This window comes from Ambystoma mexicanum, chromosome 11 (assembly GCF_040938575.1).
Source record: "Ambystoma mexicanum isolate Mex_15411 chromosome 11, UKY_AmexF1_1, whole genome shotgun sequence".
Lineage (NCBI taxonomy): Eukaryota > Metazoa > Chordata > Amphibia > Caudata > Ambystomatidae > Ambystoma > Ambystoma mexicanum.
Window position 1 is genome coordinate 824,564,510 of NC_090934.1, and position 18,822 is coordinate 824,583,331.

The 18,822-nt window shown below is 46.5% G+C and overlaps 13 non-coding genes across 13 annotated transcripts; all 13 read right to left on the reverse strand.

The window, feature by feature from the left end:
• Positions 1–1,075: 1,075 nt before the first annotated feature.
• On the reverse strand, positions 1,076–1,147 carry TRNAW-CCA (transfer RNA tryptophan (anticodon CCA)). The gene has a single exon. It is a non-coding gene; the product is annotated as a tRNA-Trp (tRNA).
• A 313-nt stretch (positions 1,148–1,460) lies between these two features.
• On the reverse strand, positions 1,461–1,534 carry TRNAN-GUU (transfer RNA asparagine (anticodon GUU)). The gene has a single exon. It is a non-coding gene; the product is annotated as a tRNA-Asn (tRNA).
• A 2,175-nt stretch (positions 1,535–3,709) lies between these two features.
• TRNAN-GUU (transfer RNA asparagine (anticodon GUU)) lies at positions 3,710–3,783 on the reverse strand. The gene has a single exon. It is a non-coding gene; the product is annotated as a tRNA-Asn (tRNA).
• Positions 3,784–5,958: 2,175 nt separating this feature from the next.
• On the reverse strand, positions 5,959–6,032 carry TRNAN-GUU (transfer RNA asparagine (anticodon GUU)). Its single transcript has one exon. It is a non-coding gene; the product is annotated as a tRNA-Asn (tRNA).
• Positions 6,033–7,822: 1,790 nt separating this feature from the next.
• TRNAW-CCA (transfer RNA tryptophan (anticodon CCA)) lies at positions 7,823–7,894 on the reverse strand. Its single transcript has one exon. It is a non-coding gene; the product is annotated as a tRNA-Trp (tRNA).
• Positions 7,895–8,207: 313 nt separating this feature from the next.
• TRNAN-GUU (transfer RNA asparagine (anticodon GUU)) lies at positions 8,208–8,281 on the reverse strand. The gene has a single exon. It is a non-coding gene; the product is annotated as a tRNA-Asn (tRNA).
• Positions 8,282–10,071: 1,790 nt separating this feature from the next.
• Positions 10,072–10,143, reverse strand: TRNAW-CCA (transfer RNA tryptophan (anticodon CCA)). Its single transcript has one exon. It is a non-coding gene; the product is annotated as a tRNA-Trp (tRNA).
• Positions 10,144–10,456: 313 nt separating this feature from the next.
• On the reverse strand, positions 10,457–10,530 carry TRNAN-GUU (transfer RNA asparagine (anticodon GUU)). Its single transcript has one exon. It is a non-coding gene; the product is annotated as a tRNA-Asn (tRNA).
• A 1,790-nt stretch (positions 10,531–12,320) lies between these two features.
• On the reverse strand, positions 12,321–12,392 carry TRNAW-CCA (transfer RNA tryptophan (anticodon CCA)). Its single transcript has one exon. It is a non-coding gene; the product is annotated as a tRNA-Trp (tRNA).
• A 313-nt stretch (positions 12,393–12,705) lies between these two features.
• Positions 12,706–12,779, reverse strand: TRNAN-GUU (transfer RNA asparagine (anticodon GUU)). Its single transcript has one exon. It is a non-coding gene; the product is annotated as a tRNA-Asn (tRNA).
• A 1,790-nt stretch (positions 12,780–14,569) lies between these two features.
• On the reverse strand, positions 14,570–14,641 carry TRNAW-CCA (transfer RNA tryptophan (anticodon CCA)). Its single transcript has one exon. It is a non-coding gene; the product is annotated as a tRNA-Trp (tRNA).
• A 313-nt stretch (positions 14,642–14,954) lies between these two features.
• On the reverse strand, positions 14,955–15,028 carry TRNAN-GUU (transfer RNA asparagine (anticodon GUU)). Its single transcript has one exon. It is a non-coding gene; the product is annotated as a tRNA-Asn (tRNA).
• Positions 15,029–17,203: 2,175 nt separating this feature from the next.
• Positions 17,204–17,277, reverse strand: TRNAN-GUU (transfer RNA asparagine (anticodon GUU)). The gene has a single exon. It is a non-coding gene; the product is annotated as a tRNA-Asn (tRNA).
• Positions 17,278–18,822: the final 1,545 nt, after the last annotated feature.

Sequence of the window (18,822 nt, forward strand, 5' to 3'; positions counted from 1 at the left end):
ACTTGCCATGCTCTTTATAGATCCCTCTGTTTGACTGGGTGAATTCTAATTTCTGGGGTAGAGTAAGCAATTTTTGGATCTAGATGCTGTGCGCAACAGGAATGCTATATACTGCACTGTACTGCTACTGAAAAGTTACCAATTTTACAGGATGTTCAGGTAAGCTTTGTTTCAGAAAACAACTTGCTAGAGGCCCTAGGACAGATTACTGGGACAAAGGAAGAGGGTTTGGGGATTAGCACATCTCCTATGAAAGGTACAGTCACGCCCGAGACAACTCTGAGTGCATCCTCAAATTCTAAGAAATGCGAACTGGGGTCCTACGCCTTTTATTGCCAGTGGATCTTTGTGTTTCAGACAAATGTGCACGCCTCCCAGAGCCCCATGCAATGCACTTAGGGAAATGGGGGAAGGTGCTGTGCAACCCTCTCGCTGACAATGTCTCTCTTGTCTATAATGTATCTATGAGAGAGAGAGAAATAGGCAATGCGAGAGTGAAAAAGTAAAATGGAAATGTGTCTACTGAGACCAGTATAAGGGGAAATCCTCACAATCCAGGACCGACAGTTGATTGGGAGGGCGCTTACAGGTTTCCGACACCAGACTGGTACCTGAACTCACAAACCCAAACTGCAAAGTGATGCCCATTGCCACTAGACTGCCGAACCCCTTTCGGGGCCCCAACATATATCCTTTAGTCACACCTAGAGTTCCCAGGACAGTGCAGCATTCAGCGATTACACGAAAATATTGATAGCGCTAGGAGGCCATGCAAATGGCAGAGGTATGCTTTACAAAGCCCACGTAGCGTGCACAAAACAGCACATCAGTCAGGCCCACTTGAAGAGATGGTAAAGAGGAAATACTTCTGCTGCATCCAGTAAAACATAGAGATTGGCCTGCTTTAAAGGTTGACCATGTCCTTCATGGGTGTCTGTCAATATGATACTTCCCTGCTGCAAAGCTTACATTCGAAACGCCAGAACAACTAGGCCGAGAGCACAAAGATGCAGTCAGGTTGAAATAACGAGATACTGAAGAGCAATTTTGTATTTCAGAGTGGGAAAAGGAAGTATGACCCCGACGTGATTTGAACACACAACCTTCTGATCTGGAGTCAGACGCGCTACCATTGCGCCAGGAGGTCCTTGTGGCAATCCACCTGGTGTGTCTGATGACAGAATAAAGGTAGAAGACGTACATGCACCTGCAGAGCCTCATTGCTTCTTTAAGTAGACTGGCTAGGATAGCTTCCTTCTGTGCATCAGTACACGCTGCAGCCAAACCCTTCCCATGAAGTCTTGATGTTTATGAATTGAATGGCAAGTTTTGAAAAACTAAAGCAAGCGAGAAGAATTGCTTACAGTTTATTGGATTTTTTGGACGTCAGCAGACGAGACCTGCGAGAGGTAAACAGAAGTCCATAGTTGGTCACGCTGAATTTTTGAGCCAAAATGCACCGTCCCTGGGTGGGCTTGAACCACCAACCTTTCGGTTAACAGCCGAACGCGCTAACTGATTGCGCCACAGAGACTCATGCAGTGCTTACACTGGGGCCTGATTGGTGTGCTGTTTGCTTATGCTTCCCAGGCAACCTGAAAATATTTCTAAAATAGCTCTAATTCCCACAGCAAATCAGGGTATCAAGCACTTCCCTACCTCCCCTAATCCACAAACACAGGGGATTTAGTAGAGGACAGAGCCCATCAACAGTGCACCAAATGTCCTCTGTGTAGGCATAACTTGCTATGAGGAGAAAGCCACAGTTGCGCACTTGTGTTAAAAGGGGACAGTAGGCTGAACCCAGAGAACACGGGAGAAATGACTCAGGTTTACTGAGTGGAACACTCTGTGTCTTTGTGCCAAAAACAGCAGCGTCTTTTCGGTTAACAGCCGAACGCGCTAACCAATTGTGCCACAGAGACTCACTGGCATGTGTGCTCTGCCTTTGGCCTGATTGCATTGCTATTTTTTTCTGATTGGCAGAAAACCTGAACTTTTTTCTGAAAAAGGCATGCCTCTCTTAGCACTGCAGTGCATTAGACTGCTCCCTTGCTTCCCTGAGTCCCCAAATACACAACCACCTTGGGCACAATAGAAGACACATTCCAGCAGATTTAGCAAGAGTGCACCAAGGTTTCTATATGTAGGTACCTTGCTGAGAAGCAAGACCTGCAGTTGCATTCTTCTGTTAAAAGAGGGCAGCAGAGTGCACCAAGAGAACTTGGGGGAAGTAGCTTATGTTAACTACTTGCCATGATCTTTATAGATCCCTCTGTTTGACTGGGTGAATTCTAATTTCTGGGGTAGAGTAAGCAATTTTTGGATCTAGATGCTGTGCGCAACAGGAATGCTATATACTGCACTGTACTGCTACTGAAAAGTTACCAATTTTACAGGATGTTCAGGTAAGCTTTGTTTCAGAAAACAACTTGCTAGAGGCCCTAGGACAGATTACTGGGACAAAGGAAGAGGGTTTGGGGATTAGCACATCTCCTATGAAAGGTACAGTCACGCCGGAGATAACTCTGAGTGCCTCCTCAAATTCTAAGAAATGCGAACTGGGGTCCTACGCCTTTTATTGCCAGTGGATCTTTGTGTTTCAGACAAATGTGCACGCCTCCCAGAGCCCCATGCAATGCACTTAGGGAAATGGGGGAAGGTGCTGTGCAACCCTCTCGCTGACAATGTCTCTCTTGTCTATAATGTATCTATGAGAGAGAGAGAAATAGGCAATGCGAGAGTGAAAAAGTAAAATGGAAATGTGTCTACTGAGACCAGTATAAGGGGAAATCCTCACAATCCAGGACCGACAGTTGATTGGGAGGGCGCTTACAGGTTTCCGACACCAGACCGGTACCTGAACTCACAAACCCAAACTGCAAAGTGATGGGCATTGCCACTAGACTGCCGACCCCCTTTCGGGGCCCCAGCATATATCCTTTAGTCACACCTAGAGTTCCCAGGACAGTGCAGCATTCAGCGATTACACGAAAATATTGACAGCGCTAGGAGGCCATGCAAATGGCAGAGGTATGCTTTACAAAGCCCACGTAGCGTGCACAAAACAGCACATCAGTCAGGCCCACTTGAAGAGATGGTAAAGAGGAAATACTTCTGCTGCATCCAGTAAAACATAGAGATTGGCCTGCTTTAAAGGTTGACCATGTCCTTCATGGGTGTCTGTCAATATGATACTTCCCTGCTGCAAAGCTTACATTCGAAACGCCAGAACAACTAGGCCCAGAGCACAAAGATGCAGTCAGGTTGAAATAACGAGATACTGAAGAGCAATTTTGTATTTCAGAGTGGGAAAAGCAAATATGCCCCCGACGTGATTTGCACACGCAACCTTCTGATCTGGAGTCAGACGCCCTACCATTGCGCCACGAGGTCCTAGTGGCAGTCCACCTGGTGTGTCTGATGACAGAATAAAGGTAGGAGACGTACATGCACCTGCAGAGCCTCATTGCTTCTTTAAGTAGACTGGCTAGGATAGCTTCCTTCTGTGCATCAGTACACGCTGCAGCCAAACCCTTCCCATGAAGTCTTGATGTTTATGAATTGAATGGCAAGTTTTGAAAAACTAAAGCAAGCGAGAAGAATTGCTTGCAGTTTATTGGATTTTTTGGACGTCAGCAGACGAGACCTGCGAGAGGTAAACAGAAGTTCATAGTTGGTCATGCTGAATTTTTGAGCCAAAATGCATCGTCCCTGGGTGGGCTTGAACCACCAAGCTTTCGGTTAACAGCCGAACGCGCTAACCGATTGCGCCACAGAGACTCATGCAGTGCTTACACTGGGGCCTGATTGGTGTGCTGTTTGCTTATGCTCCCCAGGCAACCTGAAAATATTTCTAAAATAGCTCTATTTCCCACAGCAAATCAGGGTATCAAGTACTTCCCTACCTCCCGTAATCCACAAACACAGGGGATTTAGTAGAGGACAGAGCCCATCAACAGTGCACCAAATGCCCTCTGTGTAGGCATAACTTGCTATGAGGAGAAAGCCACAGTTGCGCACTTGTGTTAAAAGGGGACAGTAGGCTGAACCCAGAGAACACGGGAGAAATGACTCAGGTTTACTGAGTGGAACACTCTGTGTCTTTGTGCCAAAAACAGCAGCGTCTTTTCGGTTAACAGACGAACGCGCTAACCAATTGCGCCACAGAGACTCACTGGCATGTGTGTTCTGCCTTTGGCCTGATTGCATTGCTATTTTTTTCTGATTGGCAGAAAACCTGAACTTTTTTCTGAAAAAGGCATGCCTCTCTTAGCACTGCAGTGCATTAGACTGCTCCCTTGCTTCCCTGAGTCCCCAAATACACAACCACCTTGGGCACAATAGAAGACACATTCCAGCAGATTTAGCAAGAGTGCACCAAGGATTCTATATGTAGGTACCTTGCTGAGAAGCAGGACCTGCAGTTGCATTCTTCTGTTAAAAGAGGGCAGCAGAGTGCACCAAGAGAACTTGGGGGAAGTAGCTTATGTTAACTACTTGCCATGATCTTTATAGATCCCTCTGTTTGACTGGGTGAATTCTAATTTCTGGGGTAGAGTAAGCAATTTTTGGATCTAGATGCTGTGCGCAACAGGAATGCTATATACTGCACTGTACTGCTACTGAAAAGTTACCAATTTTACAGGATGTTCAGGTAAGCTTTGTTTCAGAAAACAACTTGCTAGAGGCCCTAGGACAGATTACTGGGACAAAGGAAGAGGGTTTGGGGATTAGCACATCTCCTATGAAAGGTACAGTCACGCCCGAGACAACTCTGAGTGCCTCCTCAAATTCTAAGAAATGCGAACTGGGGTCTTACGCCTTTTATTGCCAGTGGATCTTTGTGTTTCAGACAAATGTGCACGCCTCCCAGAGCCCCATGCAATGCACTTAGGGAAATGGGGGAAGGTGCTGTGCAACCCTCTCGCTGACAATGTCTCTCTTGTCTATAATGTATCTATGAGAGAGAGAGAAATAGGCAATGCGAGAGTGAAAAAGTAAAATGGAAATGTGTCTACTGAGACCAGTATAAGGGGAAATCCTCACAATCCAGGACCGACAGTTGATTGGGAGGGCGCTTACAGGTTTCCGACACCAGACCGGTACCTGAACTCACAAAGCCAAACTGCAAAGTGATGCCCATTGCCACTAGACTGCCGACCCCCTTTCGGGGCCCCAGCATATATCCTTTAGTCACACCTAGAGTTCCCGGGACAGTGCAGCATTCAGCGATTACACGAAAATATTGACAGCGCTAGGAGACCATGCAAATGGCAGAGGTATGCTTTACAAAGCCCACGTAGCGTGCACAAAACAGCACATCAGTCAGGCCCACTTGAAGAGATGGTAAAGAGGAAATACTTCTGCTGCATCCAGTAAAACATAGAGATTGGCCTGCTTTAAAGGTTGACCATGTCCTTCATGGGTGTCTGTCAATATGATACTTCCCTGCTGCAAAGTTTACATTCGAAACGCCAGAACAACTAGGCCCAGAGCACAAAGATGCAGTGAGGTTGAAATAACGAGATACTGAAGAGCAATTTTATATTTCAGAGTGGGAAAAGCAAATATGACCCCGACGTGATTTGAACACGAAACCTTCGGATCTGGAGTCAGACGCGCTACCATTGCGCCACGAGGTCCATGCGGCACTCCACCTGGTGTGTCTGATGACAGAATAAAGGTAGGAGACGTACATGCACCTGCAGAGCCTCATTGCTTCTTTAAGTAGACTGGCTAGGATAGCTTCCTTCTGTGCATCAGTACACGCTGCAGCCAAACCCTTCCCATGAAGTCTTGATGTTTATGAATTGAATGGCAAGTTTTGAAAAGCTAAAGCAAGCGAGAAGAATTGCTTGCAGTTTATTGGATTTTTTGGACGTCAGCAGACGAGACCTGCGAGAGGTAAACAGAAGTTCATAGTTGGTCATGCTGAATTTTTGAGCCAAAATGCATCGTCCCTGGGTGGGCTTGAACCACCAACCTTTCGGTTAACAGCCGACCGCGCTAACCGATTGCGCCACAGAGACTCATGCAGTGCTTACACTGGGGCCTGATTGGTGTGCTGTTTGCTTATGCTTCCCAGGCAACCTGAAAATATTTCTAAAATAGCTCTATTTCCCACAGCAAATCAGGGTATCAAGCACTTCCCTACCTCCCCTAATCCACAAACACAGGGGATTTAGTAGAGGACAGAGCCCATCAACAGTGCACCAAATGTCCTCTGTGTAGGCATAACTTGCTATGAGGAGAAAGCCACAGTTGCGCACTTGTGTTAAAAGGGGACAGTAGGCTGAACCCAGAGAACACGGGAGAAATGACTCAGGTTTACTGAGTGGAACACTCTGTGTCTTTGTGCCAAAAACAGCAGCGTCTTTTCGGTTAACAGCCGAACGCGCTAACCAATTGTGCCACAGAGACTCACTGGCATGTGTGTTCTGCCTTTGGCCTGATTGCATTGCTATTTTTTTCTGATTGGCAGAAAACCTGAACTTTTTTCTGAAAAAGGCATGCCTCTCGTAGCACTGCAGTTCATTAGACTGCTCCCTTGCTTCCCTGAGTCCCCAAATACACAACCACCTTGGGCACAATAGAAGACACATTCCAGCAGATTTAGCAAGAGTGCACCAAGGTTTCTATATGTAGGTACCTTGCTGAGAAGCAAGACCTGCAGTTGCATTCTTCTGTTAAAGGAGGGCAGCAGAGTGCACCAAGAGAACTTGGGGGAAGTAGCCTATGTTAACTACTTGCCATGCTCTTTATAGATCCCTCTGTTTGACTGGGTGAATTCTAATTTCTGGGGTAGAGTAAGCAATTTTTGGATCTAGATGCTGTGCGCAACAGGAATGCTATATACTGCACTGTACTGCTACTGAAAAGTTACCAATTTTACAGGATGTTCAGGTAAGCTTTGTTTCAGAAAACAACTTGCTAGAGGCCCTAGGACAGATTACTGGGACAAAGGAAGAGGGTTTGGGGATTAGCACATCTCCTATGAAAGGTACAGTCACGCCCGAGACAACTCTGAGTGCCTCCTCAAATTCTAAGAAATGCGAACTGGGGTCCTACGCCTTTTATTGCTAGGGGATCTTTGTGTTTCAGACAAATGTGCACGCCTCCCAGAGCCCCTTGCAATGCACTTAGGGAAATGGGGGAAGGTGCTGTGAAGCCCTCTCGCTGACAATGTCTCTCTTGTCTATAATGTATCTATGAGAGAGAGAGAAATAGGCAATGCGAGAGTGAAAAAGTAAAATGGAAATGTGTCTACTGAGACCAGTATAAGGGGAAATCCTCACAATCCAGGACCGACAGTTGATTGGGAGGGCGCTTACAGGTTTCCGACACCAGACCGGTACCTGAACTCACAAACCCAAACTGCAAAGTGATGGGCATTGCCACTAGACTGCCGACCCCCTTTCGGGGCCCCAACATATATCCTTTAGTCACACCTAGAGTTCCCAGGACACTGCAGCATTCAGCGATTACACGAAAATATTGACAGCGTTAGGAGGCCATGCAAATGGCAGAGGTATGCTTTACAAAGCCCACGTAGCGTGCACAAAACAGCACATCAGTCAGGCCCACTTGAAGAGATGGTAAAGAGGAAATACTTCTGCTGCATCCAGTAAAACATAGAGATTGGCCTGCTTTAAAGGTTGACCATGTCCTTCATGGGTGTCTGTCAATATGATACTTCCCTGCTGCAAAGCTTACATTCGAAACGCCAGAACAACTAGTCCCAGAGCACAAAGATGCAGTCAGGTTGAAATAACGAGATACTGAAGAGCAATTTTGTATTTCAGAGTGGGAAAAGCAAATATGCCCCCGACGTGATTTGAACACGCAACCTTCTGATCTGGAGTCAGACGCCCTACCATTGCGCCACGAGGTCCTAGTGGCAGTCCATCTGGTGTGTCTGATGACAGAATAAAGGTAGGAGACGTACATGCACCTGCAGAGCCTCATTGCTTCTTTAAGTAGACTGACTAGGATAGCTTCCTTCTGTGCATCAGTACACGCTGCAGCCAAACCCTTCCCATGAAGTCTTGATGTTTATGAATTGAATGGCAAGTTTTGAAAAACTAAAGCAAGCGAGAAGAATTGCTTGCAGTTTATTGGATTTTTTGGACGTCAGCAGACGAGACCTGCGAGAGGTAAACAGAAGTTCATAGTTGGTCATGCTGAATTTTTGAGCCAAAATGCATCGTCCCTGGGTGGGCTTGAACCACCAACCTTTCGGTTAACAGCCGAACGCGCTAACCGATTGCGCCACAGAGACTCATGCAGTGCTTACACTGGGGCCTGATTGGTGTGCTGTTTGCTTATGCTCCCCAGGCAACCTGAAAATATTTCTAAAATAGCTCTATTTCCCACAGCAAATCAGGGTATCAAGTACTTCCCTACCTCCCGTAATCCACAAACACAGGGGATTTAGTAGAGGACAGAGCCCATCAACAGTGCACCAAATGCCCTCTGTGTAGGCATAACTTGCTATGAGGAGAAAGCCACAGTTGCGCACTTGTGTTAAAAGGGGACAGTAGGCTGAACCCAGAGAACACGGGAGAAATGACTCAGGTTTACTGAGTGGAACACTCTGTGTCTTTGTGCCAAAAACAGCAGCGTCTTTTCGGTTAACAGCAGAACGCGCTAACCAATTGCGCCACAGAGACTCACTGGCATGTGTGTTCTGCCTTTGGCCTGATTGCATTGCTATTTTTTTCTGATTGGCAGAAAACCTGAACTTTTTTCTGAAAAAGGCATGCCTCTCTTAGCACTGCAGTGCATTAGACTGCTCCCTTGCTTCCCTGAGTCCCCAAATACACAACCACCTTGGGCACAATAGAAGACACATTCCAGCAGATTTAGCAGGAGTGCACCAAGGTTTCTATATGTAGGTACCTTGCTGAGAAGCAAGACCTGCAGTTGCATTCTTCTGTTAAAAGAGGGCAGCAGAGTGCATCAAGAGAACTTGGGGGAAGTAGCTTATGTTAACTACTTGCCATGATCTTTATAGATCCCTCTGTTTGACTGGGTGAATTCTAATTTCTGGGGTAGAGTAAGCAATTTTTGGATCTAGATGCTGTGCGCAACAGGAATGCTATATACTGCACTGTACTGCTACTGAAAAGTTACCAATTTTACAGGATGTTCAGGTAAGCTTTGTTTCAGAAAACAACTTGCTAGAGGCCCTAGGACAGATTACTGGGACAAAGGAAGAGGGTTTGGGGATTAGCACATCTCCTATGAAAGGTACAGTCACGCCCGAGACAACTCTGAGTGTCACCTCAAATTCTAAGAAATGCAAACTAGGGACCTACGCTTTTTATTGCCAGTGGATCTTTGTGTTTCAGACAAATGTGCACGCCTCCCAGAGCCCCATGCAATGCACTTAGGGAAATGGGGGAAGGTGCTGTGCAACCCTCTCGCTGACAATGTCTCTCTTGTCTATAATGTATCTATGAGAGAGAGAGAAATAGGCAATGCGAGAGTGAAAAAGTAAAATGGAAATGTGTCTACTGAGACCAGTATAAGGGGAAATCCTCACAATCCAGGACCGACAGTTGATTGGGAGGGCGCTTACAGTTTTCTGACACCAGACCGGTACCTGAACTTACAAACCCAAACTGCAAAGTGATGGGCATTGCCACTAGACTGCCGACCCCCTTTCGGGGCCCCAGCATATATCCTTTAGTCACACCTAGAGTTCCCAGGACAGTGCAGCATTCAGCGATTACACGAAAATATTGACAGCGCTAGGAGGCCATGCAAATTGCAGAGGTATGCTTTACAAAGCCCACGTAGCGTGCACAAAACAGCACATCAGTCAGGCCCACTTGAAGAGATGGTAAAGAGGAAATACTTCTGCTGCATCCAGTAAAACATAGAGATTGGCCTGCTTTAAAGGTTGACCATGTCCTTCATGGGTGTCTGTCAATATGATACTTCCCTGCTGCAAAGCTTACATTCGAAACGCCAGAACAACTAGGCCCAGAGCACAAAGATGCAGTCAGGTTGAAATAACGAGATACTGAAGAGCAATTTTATATTTCAGACTGGGAAAAGCAAATATGCCCCCGACGTGATTTGAACACGAAACCTTCTGATCTGGAGTCAGACGCGCTACCATTGCGCCACGAGGTCCTTGCGGCAGTCCACCTGGTGTGTCTGATGACAGAATAAAGGTAGGAGACGTACATGCACCTGCAAAGCCTCATTGCTTCTTTAAGTAGACTGGCTAGGATAGCTTCCTTCTGTGCATCAGTACACGCTGCAGCCAAACCCTTCCCATGAAGTCTTGATGTTTATGAATTGAATGGCAAGTTTTGAAAAACTAAAGCAAGCGAGAAGAATTGCTTGCAGTTTATTGGATTTTTTGGACGTCAGCAGACGAGACCTGCGAGAGGTAAACAGAAGTCCATAGTTGGTCACGCTGAATTTTTGAGCCAAAATGCATCGTCCCTGGGTGGGCTTGAAACACCAACCTTTCGGTTAACAGCCGAACGCGCTAACCGATTGCGCCACAGAGACTCATGCAGTTCTTACACAGGGGCCTGATTGGTGTGCTGTTTGCTTATGCTTCCCAGGCAACCTGAAAATATTTCTAAAATAGCTCTATTTCCCACAGCAAATCAGGGTATCAAGCACTTCCCTACCTCCCCTAATCCACAAACACAGGGGATTTAGTAGAGGACAGAGCCCATCAACAGTGCACCAAATGTCCTCTGTGTAGGCATAACTTGCTATGAGGAGAAAGCCACAGTTGCGCACTTGTGTTAAAAGGGGACAGTAGGCTGAACCCAGAGAACACGGGAGAAATGACTCAGGTTTACTGAGTGGAACACTCTGTGTCTTTGTGCCAAAAACAGCAGCGTCTTTTCGGTTAACAGCCGAACGCGCTAACCAATTGTGCCACAGAGACTCACTGGCATGTGTGTTCTGCCTTTGGCCTGATTGCATTGCTATTTTTTTCTGATTGGCAGAAAACCTGAACTTTTTTCTGAAAAAGGCATGCCTCTCGTAGCACTGCAGTGCATTAGACTGCTCCCTTGCTTCCCTGAGTCCCCAAATACACAACCACCTTGGGCACAATAGAAGACACATTCCAGCAGATTTAGCAAGAGTGCACCAAGGTTTCTATATGTAGGTACCTTGCTGAGAAGCAAGACCTGCAGTTGCATTCTTCTGTTAAAAGAGGGCAGCAGAGTGCACCAAGAGAACTTGGGGGAAGTAGCTTATGTTAACTACTTGCCATGCTCTTTATAGATCCCTCTGTTTGACTGGGTGAATTCTAATTTCTGGGGTAGAGTAAGCAATTTTTGGATCTAGATGCTGTGCGCAACAGGAATGCTATATACTGCACTGTACTGCTACTGAAAAGTTACCAATTTTACAGGATGTTCAGGTAAGCTTTGTTTCAGAAAACAACTTGCTAGAGGCCCTAGGACAGATTACTGGGACAAAGGAAGAGGGTTTGGGGATTAGCACATCTCCTATGAAAGGTACAGTCACGCCCGAGACAACTCTGAGTGTCACCTCAAATTCTAAGAAATGCAAACTAGGGACCTACGCTTTTTATTGCCAGTGGATCTTTGTGTTTCAGACAAATGTGCACGCCTCCCAGAGCCCCATGCAATGCACTTAGGGAAATGGGGGAAGGTGCTGTGCAACCCTCTCGCTGACAATGTCTCTCTTGTCTATAATGTATCTATGAGAGAGAGAGAAATAGGCAATGCGAGAGTGAAAAAGTAAAATGGAAATGTGTCTACTGAGACCAGTATAAGGGGAAATCCTCACAATCCAGGACCGACAGTTGATTGGGAGGGCGCTTACAGTTTTCTGACACCAGACCGGTACCTGAACTTACAAACCCAAACTGCAAAGTGATGGGCATTGCCACTAGACTGCCGACCCCCTTTCGGGGCCCCAGCATATATCCTTTAGTCACACCTAGAGTTCCCAGGACAGTGCAGCATTCAGCGATTACACGAAAATATTGACAGCGCTAGGAGGCCATGCAAATGGCAGAGGTATGCTTTACAAAGCCCACGTAGCGTGCACAAAACAGCACATCAGTCAGGCCCACTTGAAGAGATGGTAAAGAGGAAATACTTCTGCTGCATCCAGTAAAACATAGAGATTGGCCTGCTTTAAAGGTTGACCATGTCCTTCATGGGTGTCTGTCAATATGATACTTCCCTGCTGCAAAGCTTACATTCGAAACGCCAGAACAACTAGGCCCAGAGCACAAAGATGCAGTCAGGTTGAAATAACGAGATACTGAAGAGCAATTTTATATTTCAGACTGGGAAAAGCAAATATGCCCCCGACGTGATTTGAACACGAAACCTTCTGATCTGGAGTCAGACGCGCTACCATTGCGCCACGAGGTCCTTGCGGCAGTCCACCTGGTGTGTCTGATGACAGAATAAAGGTAGGAGACGTACATGCACCTGCAAAGCCTCATTGCTTCTTTAAGTAGACTGGCTAGGATAGCTTCCTTCTGTGCATCAGTACACGCTGCAGCCAAACCCTTCCCATGAAGTCTTGATGTTTATGAATTGAATGGCAAGTTTTGAAAAACTAAAGCAAGCGAGAAGAATTGCTTGCAGTTTATTGGATTTTTTGGACGTCAGCAGACGAGACCTGCGAGAGGTAAACAGAAGTCCATAGTTGGTCACGCTGAATTTTTGAGCCAAAATGCACCGTCCCTGGGTGGGCTTGAAACACCAACCTTTCGGTTAACAGCCGAACGCGCTAACCGATTGCGCCACAGAGACTCATGCAGTTCTTACACAGGGGCCTGATTGGTGTGCTGTTTGCTTATGCTTCCCAGGCAACCTGAAAATATTTCTAAAATAGCTCTATTTCCCACAGCAAATCAGGGTATCAAGCACTTCCCTACCTCCCCTAATCCACAAACACAGGGGATTTAGTAGAGGACAGAGCCCATCAACAGTGCACCAAATGTCCTCTGTGTAGGCATAACTTGCTATGAGGAGAAAGCCACAGTTGCGCACTTGTGTTAAAAGGGGACAGTAGGCTGAACCCAGAGAACACGGGAGAAATGACTCAGGTTTACTGAGTGGAACACTCTGTGTCTTTGTGCCAAAAACAGCAGCGTCTTTTCGGTTAACAGCCGAACGCGCTAACCAATTGTGCCACAGAGACTCACTGGCATGTGTGCTCTGCCTTTGGCCTGATTGCATTGCTATTTTTTTCTGATTGGCAGAAAACCTGAACTTTTTTCTGAAAAAGGCATGCCTCTCTTAGCACTGCAGTGCATTAGACTGCTCCCTTGCTTCCCTGAGTCCCCAAATACACAACCACCTTGGGCACAATAGAAGACACATTCCAGCAGATTTAGCAAGAGTGCACCAAGGTTTCTATATGTAGGTACCTTGCTGAGAAGCAAGACCTGCAGTTGCATTCTTCTGTTAAAAGAGGGCAGCAGAGTGCACCAAGAGAACTTGGGGGAAGTAGCTTATGTTAACTACTTGCCATGATCTTTATAGATCCCTCTGTTTGACTGGGTGAATTCTAATTTCTGGGGTAGAGTAAGCAATTTTTGGATCTAGATGCTGTGCGCAACAGGAATGCTATATACTGCACTGTACTGCTACTGAAAAGTTACCAATTTTACAGGATGTTCAGGTAAGCTTTGTTTCAGAAAACAACTTGCTAGAGGCCCTAGGACAGATTACTGGGACAAAGGAAGAGGGTTTGGGGACTAGCACATCTCCTATGAAAGGTACAGTCACGCCCGAGACAACTCTGAGTGCCTCCTCAAATTCTAAGAAATGCGAACTGGGGTCCTACGCCTTTTATTGCCAGTGGATCTTTGTGTTTCAGACAAATGTGCACGCCTCCCAGAGCCCCATGCAATGCACTTAGGGAAATGGGGGAAGGTGCTGTGCAACCCTCTCGCTGACAATGTCTCTCTTGTCTATAATGTATCTATGAGAGAGAGAGAAATAGGCAATGCGAGATTGAAAAAGTAAAATGGAAATGTGTCTACTGAGACCAGTATAAGGGGAAATCCTCACAATCCAGGACCGACAGTTGATTGGGAGGGCGCTTACAGTTTTCTGACACCAGACCGGTACCTGAACTCACAAACCCAAACTACAAAGTGATGGGCATTGCCACTAGACTGCCGACCCCCTTTCGGGGCCCCAGCATATATCCTTTAGTCACACCTAGAGTTCCCAGGACAGTGCAGCATTCAGCGATTACACGAAAATATTGACAGCGCTAGGAGGCCATGCAAATGGCAGAGGTATGCTTTACAAAGCCCACGTAGCGTGCACAAAACAGCACATCAGTCAGGCCCACTTGAAGAGATGGTAAAGAGGAAATACTTCTGCTGCATCCAGTAAAACATAGAGATTGGCCTGCTTTAAAGGTTGACCATGTCCTTCATGGGTGTCTGTCAATATGATACTTCCCTGCTGCAAAGCTTACATTCGAAACGCCAGAACAACTAGGCCCAGAGCACAAAGACGCAGTCAGGTTGAAATAACGAGATACTGAAGAGCAATTTTGTATTTCAGAGTGGGAAAAGCAAATATGCCCCCGACGTGATTTGAACACGCAACCTTCTGATCTGGAGTCAGACGCCCTACCATTGCGCCACGAGGTCCTAGTGGCAGTCCACCTGGTGTGTCTGATGACAGAATAAAGGTAGGAGACGTACATGCACCTGCAGAGCCTCATTGCTTCTTTAAGTAGACTGGCTAGGATAGCTTCCTTCTGTGCATCAGTACACGCTGCAGCCAAACCCTTCCCATGAAGTCTTGATGTTTATGAATTGAATGGCAAATTTTGAAAAACTAAAGCAAGCGAGAAGAATTGCTTGCAGTTTATTGGATTTTATGGACGTCAGCAGACGAGACCTGCGAGAGGTAAACAGAAGTTCATAGTTGGTCATGCTGAATTTTTGAGCCAAAATGCATCGTCCCTGGGTGGGCTTGAACCACCAACCTTTCGGTTAACAGCCGAACGTGCTAACCGATTGCGCCACAGAGACTCATGCAGTGCTTACACTGGGGCCTGATTGGTGTGCTGTGTGCTTATGCTCCCCAGGCAACCTGAAAATATTTCTAAAATAGCTCTATTTCCCACAGCAAATCAGGGTATCAAGTACTTCCCTACCTCCCGTAATCCACAAACACAGGGGATTTAGTAGAGGACAGAGCCCATCAACAGTGCACCAAATGCCCTCTGTGTAGGCATAACTTGCTATGAGGAGAAAGCCACAGTTGCACACTTGTGTTAAAAGGGGACAGTAGGCTGAACCCAGAGAACACGGGAGAAATGACTCAGGTTTACTGAGTGGAACACTCTGTGTCTTTGTGCCAAAAACAGCAGCGTCTTTTCGGTTAACAGCCGAACGCGCTAACCAATTGCGCCACAGAGACTCACTGGCATGTGTGTTCTGCCTTTGGCCTGATTGCATTGCTATTTTTTTCTGATTGGCAGAAAACCTGAACTTTTTTCTGAAAAAGGCATGCCTCTCTTAGCACTGCAGTGCATTAGACTGCTCCCTTGCTTCCCTGAGTCCCCAAATACACAACCACCTTGGGCACAATAGAAGACACATTCCAGCAGATTTAGCAAGAGTGCACCAAGGATTCTATATGTAGGTACCTTGCTGAGAAGCAGGACCTGCAGTTGCATTCTTCTGTTAAAAGAGGGCAGCAGAGTGCACCAAGAGAACTTGGGGGAAGTAGCTTATGTTAACTACTTGCCATGATCTTTATAGATCCCTCTGTTTGACTGGGTGAATTCTAATTTCTGGGGTAGAGTAAGCAATTTTTGGATCTAGATGCTGTGCGCAACAGGAATGCTATATACTGCACTGTACTGCTACTGAAAAGTTACCAATTTTACAGGATGTTCAGGTAAGCTTTGTTTCAGAAAACAACTTGCTAGAGGCCCTAGGACAGATTACTGGGACAAAGGAAGAGGGTTTGGGGATTAGCACATCTCCTATGAAAGGTACAGTCACGCCCGAGACAACTCTGAGTGCCTCCTCAAATTCTAAGAAATGCGAACTGGGGTCCTACGCCTTTTATTGCTAGGGGATCTTTGTGTTTCAGACAAATGTGCACGCCTCCCAGAGCCCCATGCAATGCACTTAGGGAAATGGGGGAAGGTGCTGTGAAGCCCTCTCGCTGACAATGTCTCTCTTGTCTATAATGTATCTATGAGAGAGAGAGAAATAGGCAATGCGAGAGTGAAAAAGTAAAATGGAAATGTGTCTACTGAGACCAGTATAAGGGGAAATCCTCACAATCCAGGACCGACAGTTGATTGGGAGGGCGCTTACAGGTTTCCGACACCAGACCGGTACCTGAACTCACAAACCCAAACTGCAAAGTGATGGGCATTGCCACTAGACTGCCGACCCCCTTTCGGGGCCCCAGCATATATCCTTTAGTCACACCTAGAGTTCCCAGGACAGTGCAGCATTCAGCGATTACACGAAAATATTGACAGCGCTAGGAGGCCATGCAAATGGCAGAGGTATGCTTTACAAAGCCCACGTAGCGTGCACAAAACAGCACATCAGTCAGGCCCACTTGAAGAGATGGTAAAGAGGAAATACTTCTGCTGCATCCAGTAAAACATAGAGATTGGCCTGCTTTAAAGGTTGACCATGTCCTTCATGGGTGTCTGTCAATATGATACTTCCCTGCTGCAAAGTTTACATTCGAAACGCCAGAACAACTAGGCCCAGAGCACAAAGATGCAGTCAGGTTGAAATAACGAGATACTGAAGAGCAATTTTATATTTCAGAGTGGGAAAAGCAAATATGACCCCGACGTGATTTGAACACGAAACCTTCGGATCTGGAGTCAGACGCGTTACCATTGCGCCACGAGGTCCATGCGGCACTCCACCTGGTGTGTCTGATGACAGAATAAAGGTAGGAGACGTACATGCACCTGCAGAGCCTCATTGCTTCTTTAAGTAGACTGGCTAGGATAGCTTCCTTCTGTGCATCAGTACACGCTGCAGCCAAACCCTTCCCATGAAGTCTTGATGTTTATGAATTGAATGGCAAGTTTTGAAAAACTAAAGCAAGCGAGAAGAATTGCTTGCAGTTTATTGGATTTTTTGGACGTCAGCAGACGAGACCTGCGAGAGGTAAACAGAAGTCCATAGTTGGTCACGCTGAATTTTTGAGCCAAAATGCACCGTCCCTGGGTGGGCTTGAAACACCAACCTTTCGGTTAACAGCCGAACGCGCTAACCGATTGCGCCACAGAGACTCATGCAGTGCTTACACTGGGGCCTGATTGGTGTGCTGTTTGCTTATGCTTCCCAGGCAACCTGAAAATATTTCTAAAATAGCTCTATTTCCCACAGCAAATCAGGATATCAAGCACTTCCCTACCTCCCCTAATCCACAAACACAGGGGATTTAGTAGAGGACAGAGCCCATCAACAGTGCACCAAATGTCCTCTGTGTAGGCATAACTTGCTATGAGGAGAAAGCCACAGTTGCGCACTTGTGTTAAAAGGGGACAGTAGGCTGAACCCAGAGAACACGGGAGAAATGACTCAGGTTTACTGAGTGGAACACTCTGTGTCTTTGTGCCAAAAACAGCAGCGTCTTTTCGGTTAACAGCCGAACGCGCTAACCAATTGTGCCACAGAGACTCACTGGCATGTGTGTTCTGCCTTTGGCCTGATTGCATTGCTATTTTTTTCTGATTGGCAGAAAACCTGAACTTTTTTCTGAAAAAGGCATGCCTCTCGTAGCACTGCAGTGCATTAGACTGCTCCCTTGCTTCCCTGAGTCCCCAAATACACAACCACCTTGGGCACAATAGAAGACACATTCCAGCAGATTTAGCAAGAGTGCACCAAGGTTTCTATATGTAGGTACCTTGCTGAGAAGCAAGACCTGCAGTTGCATTCTTCTGTTAAAAGAGGGCAGCAGAGTGCACCAAGAGAACTTGGGGGAAGTAGCTTATGTTAACTACTTGCCATGCTCTTTATAGATCCCTCTGTTTGACTGGGTGAATTCTAATTTCTGGGGTAGAGTAAGCAATTTTTGGATCTAGATGCTGTGCGCAACAGGAATGCTATATACTGCACTGTACTGCTACTGAAAAGTTACCAATTTTACAGGATGTTCAGGTAAGCTTTGTTTCAGAAAACAACTTGCTAGAGGCCCTAGGACAGATTACTGGGACAAAGGAAGAGGGTTTGGGGATTAGCACATCTCCTATGAAAGGTACAGTCACGCCCGAGACAACTCTGAGTGCCTCCTCAAATTCTAAGAAATGCGAACTGGGGTCCTACGCCTTTTATTGCTAGGGGATCTTTGTGTTTCAGACAAATGTGCACGCCTCCCAGAGCCCCTTGCAATGCACTTAGGGAAATGGGGGAAGGTGCTGTGAAGCCCTCTCGCTGACAATGTCTCTCTTGTCTATAATGTATCTATGAGAGAGAGAGAAATAGGCAATGCGAGAGTGAAAAAGTAAAATGGAAATGTGTCTACTGAGACCAGTATAAGGGGAAATCCTCACAATCCAGGACCGACAGTTGATTGGGAGGGCGCTTACAGGTTTCCGACACCAGACCGGTACCTGAACTCACAAACCCAAACTGCAAAGTGATGGGCATTGCCACTAGACTGCCGACCCCCTTTCGGGGCCCCAGCATATATCCTTTAGTCACACCTAGAGTTCCCAGGACACTGCAGCATTCAGCGATTACACGAAAATATTGACAGCGCTAGGAGGCCATGCAAATGGCAGAGGTATGCTTTACAAAGCCCACGTAGCGTGCACAAAACAGCACATCAG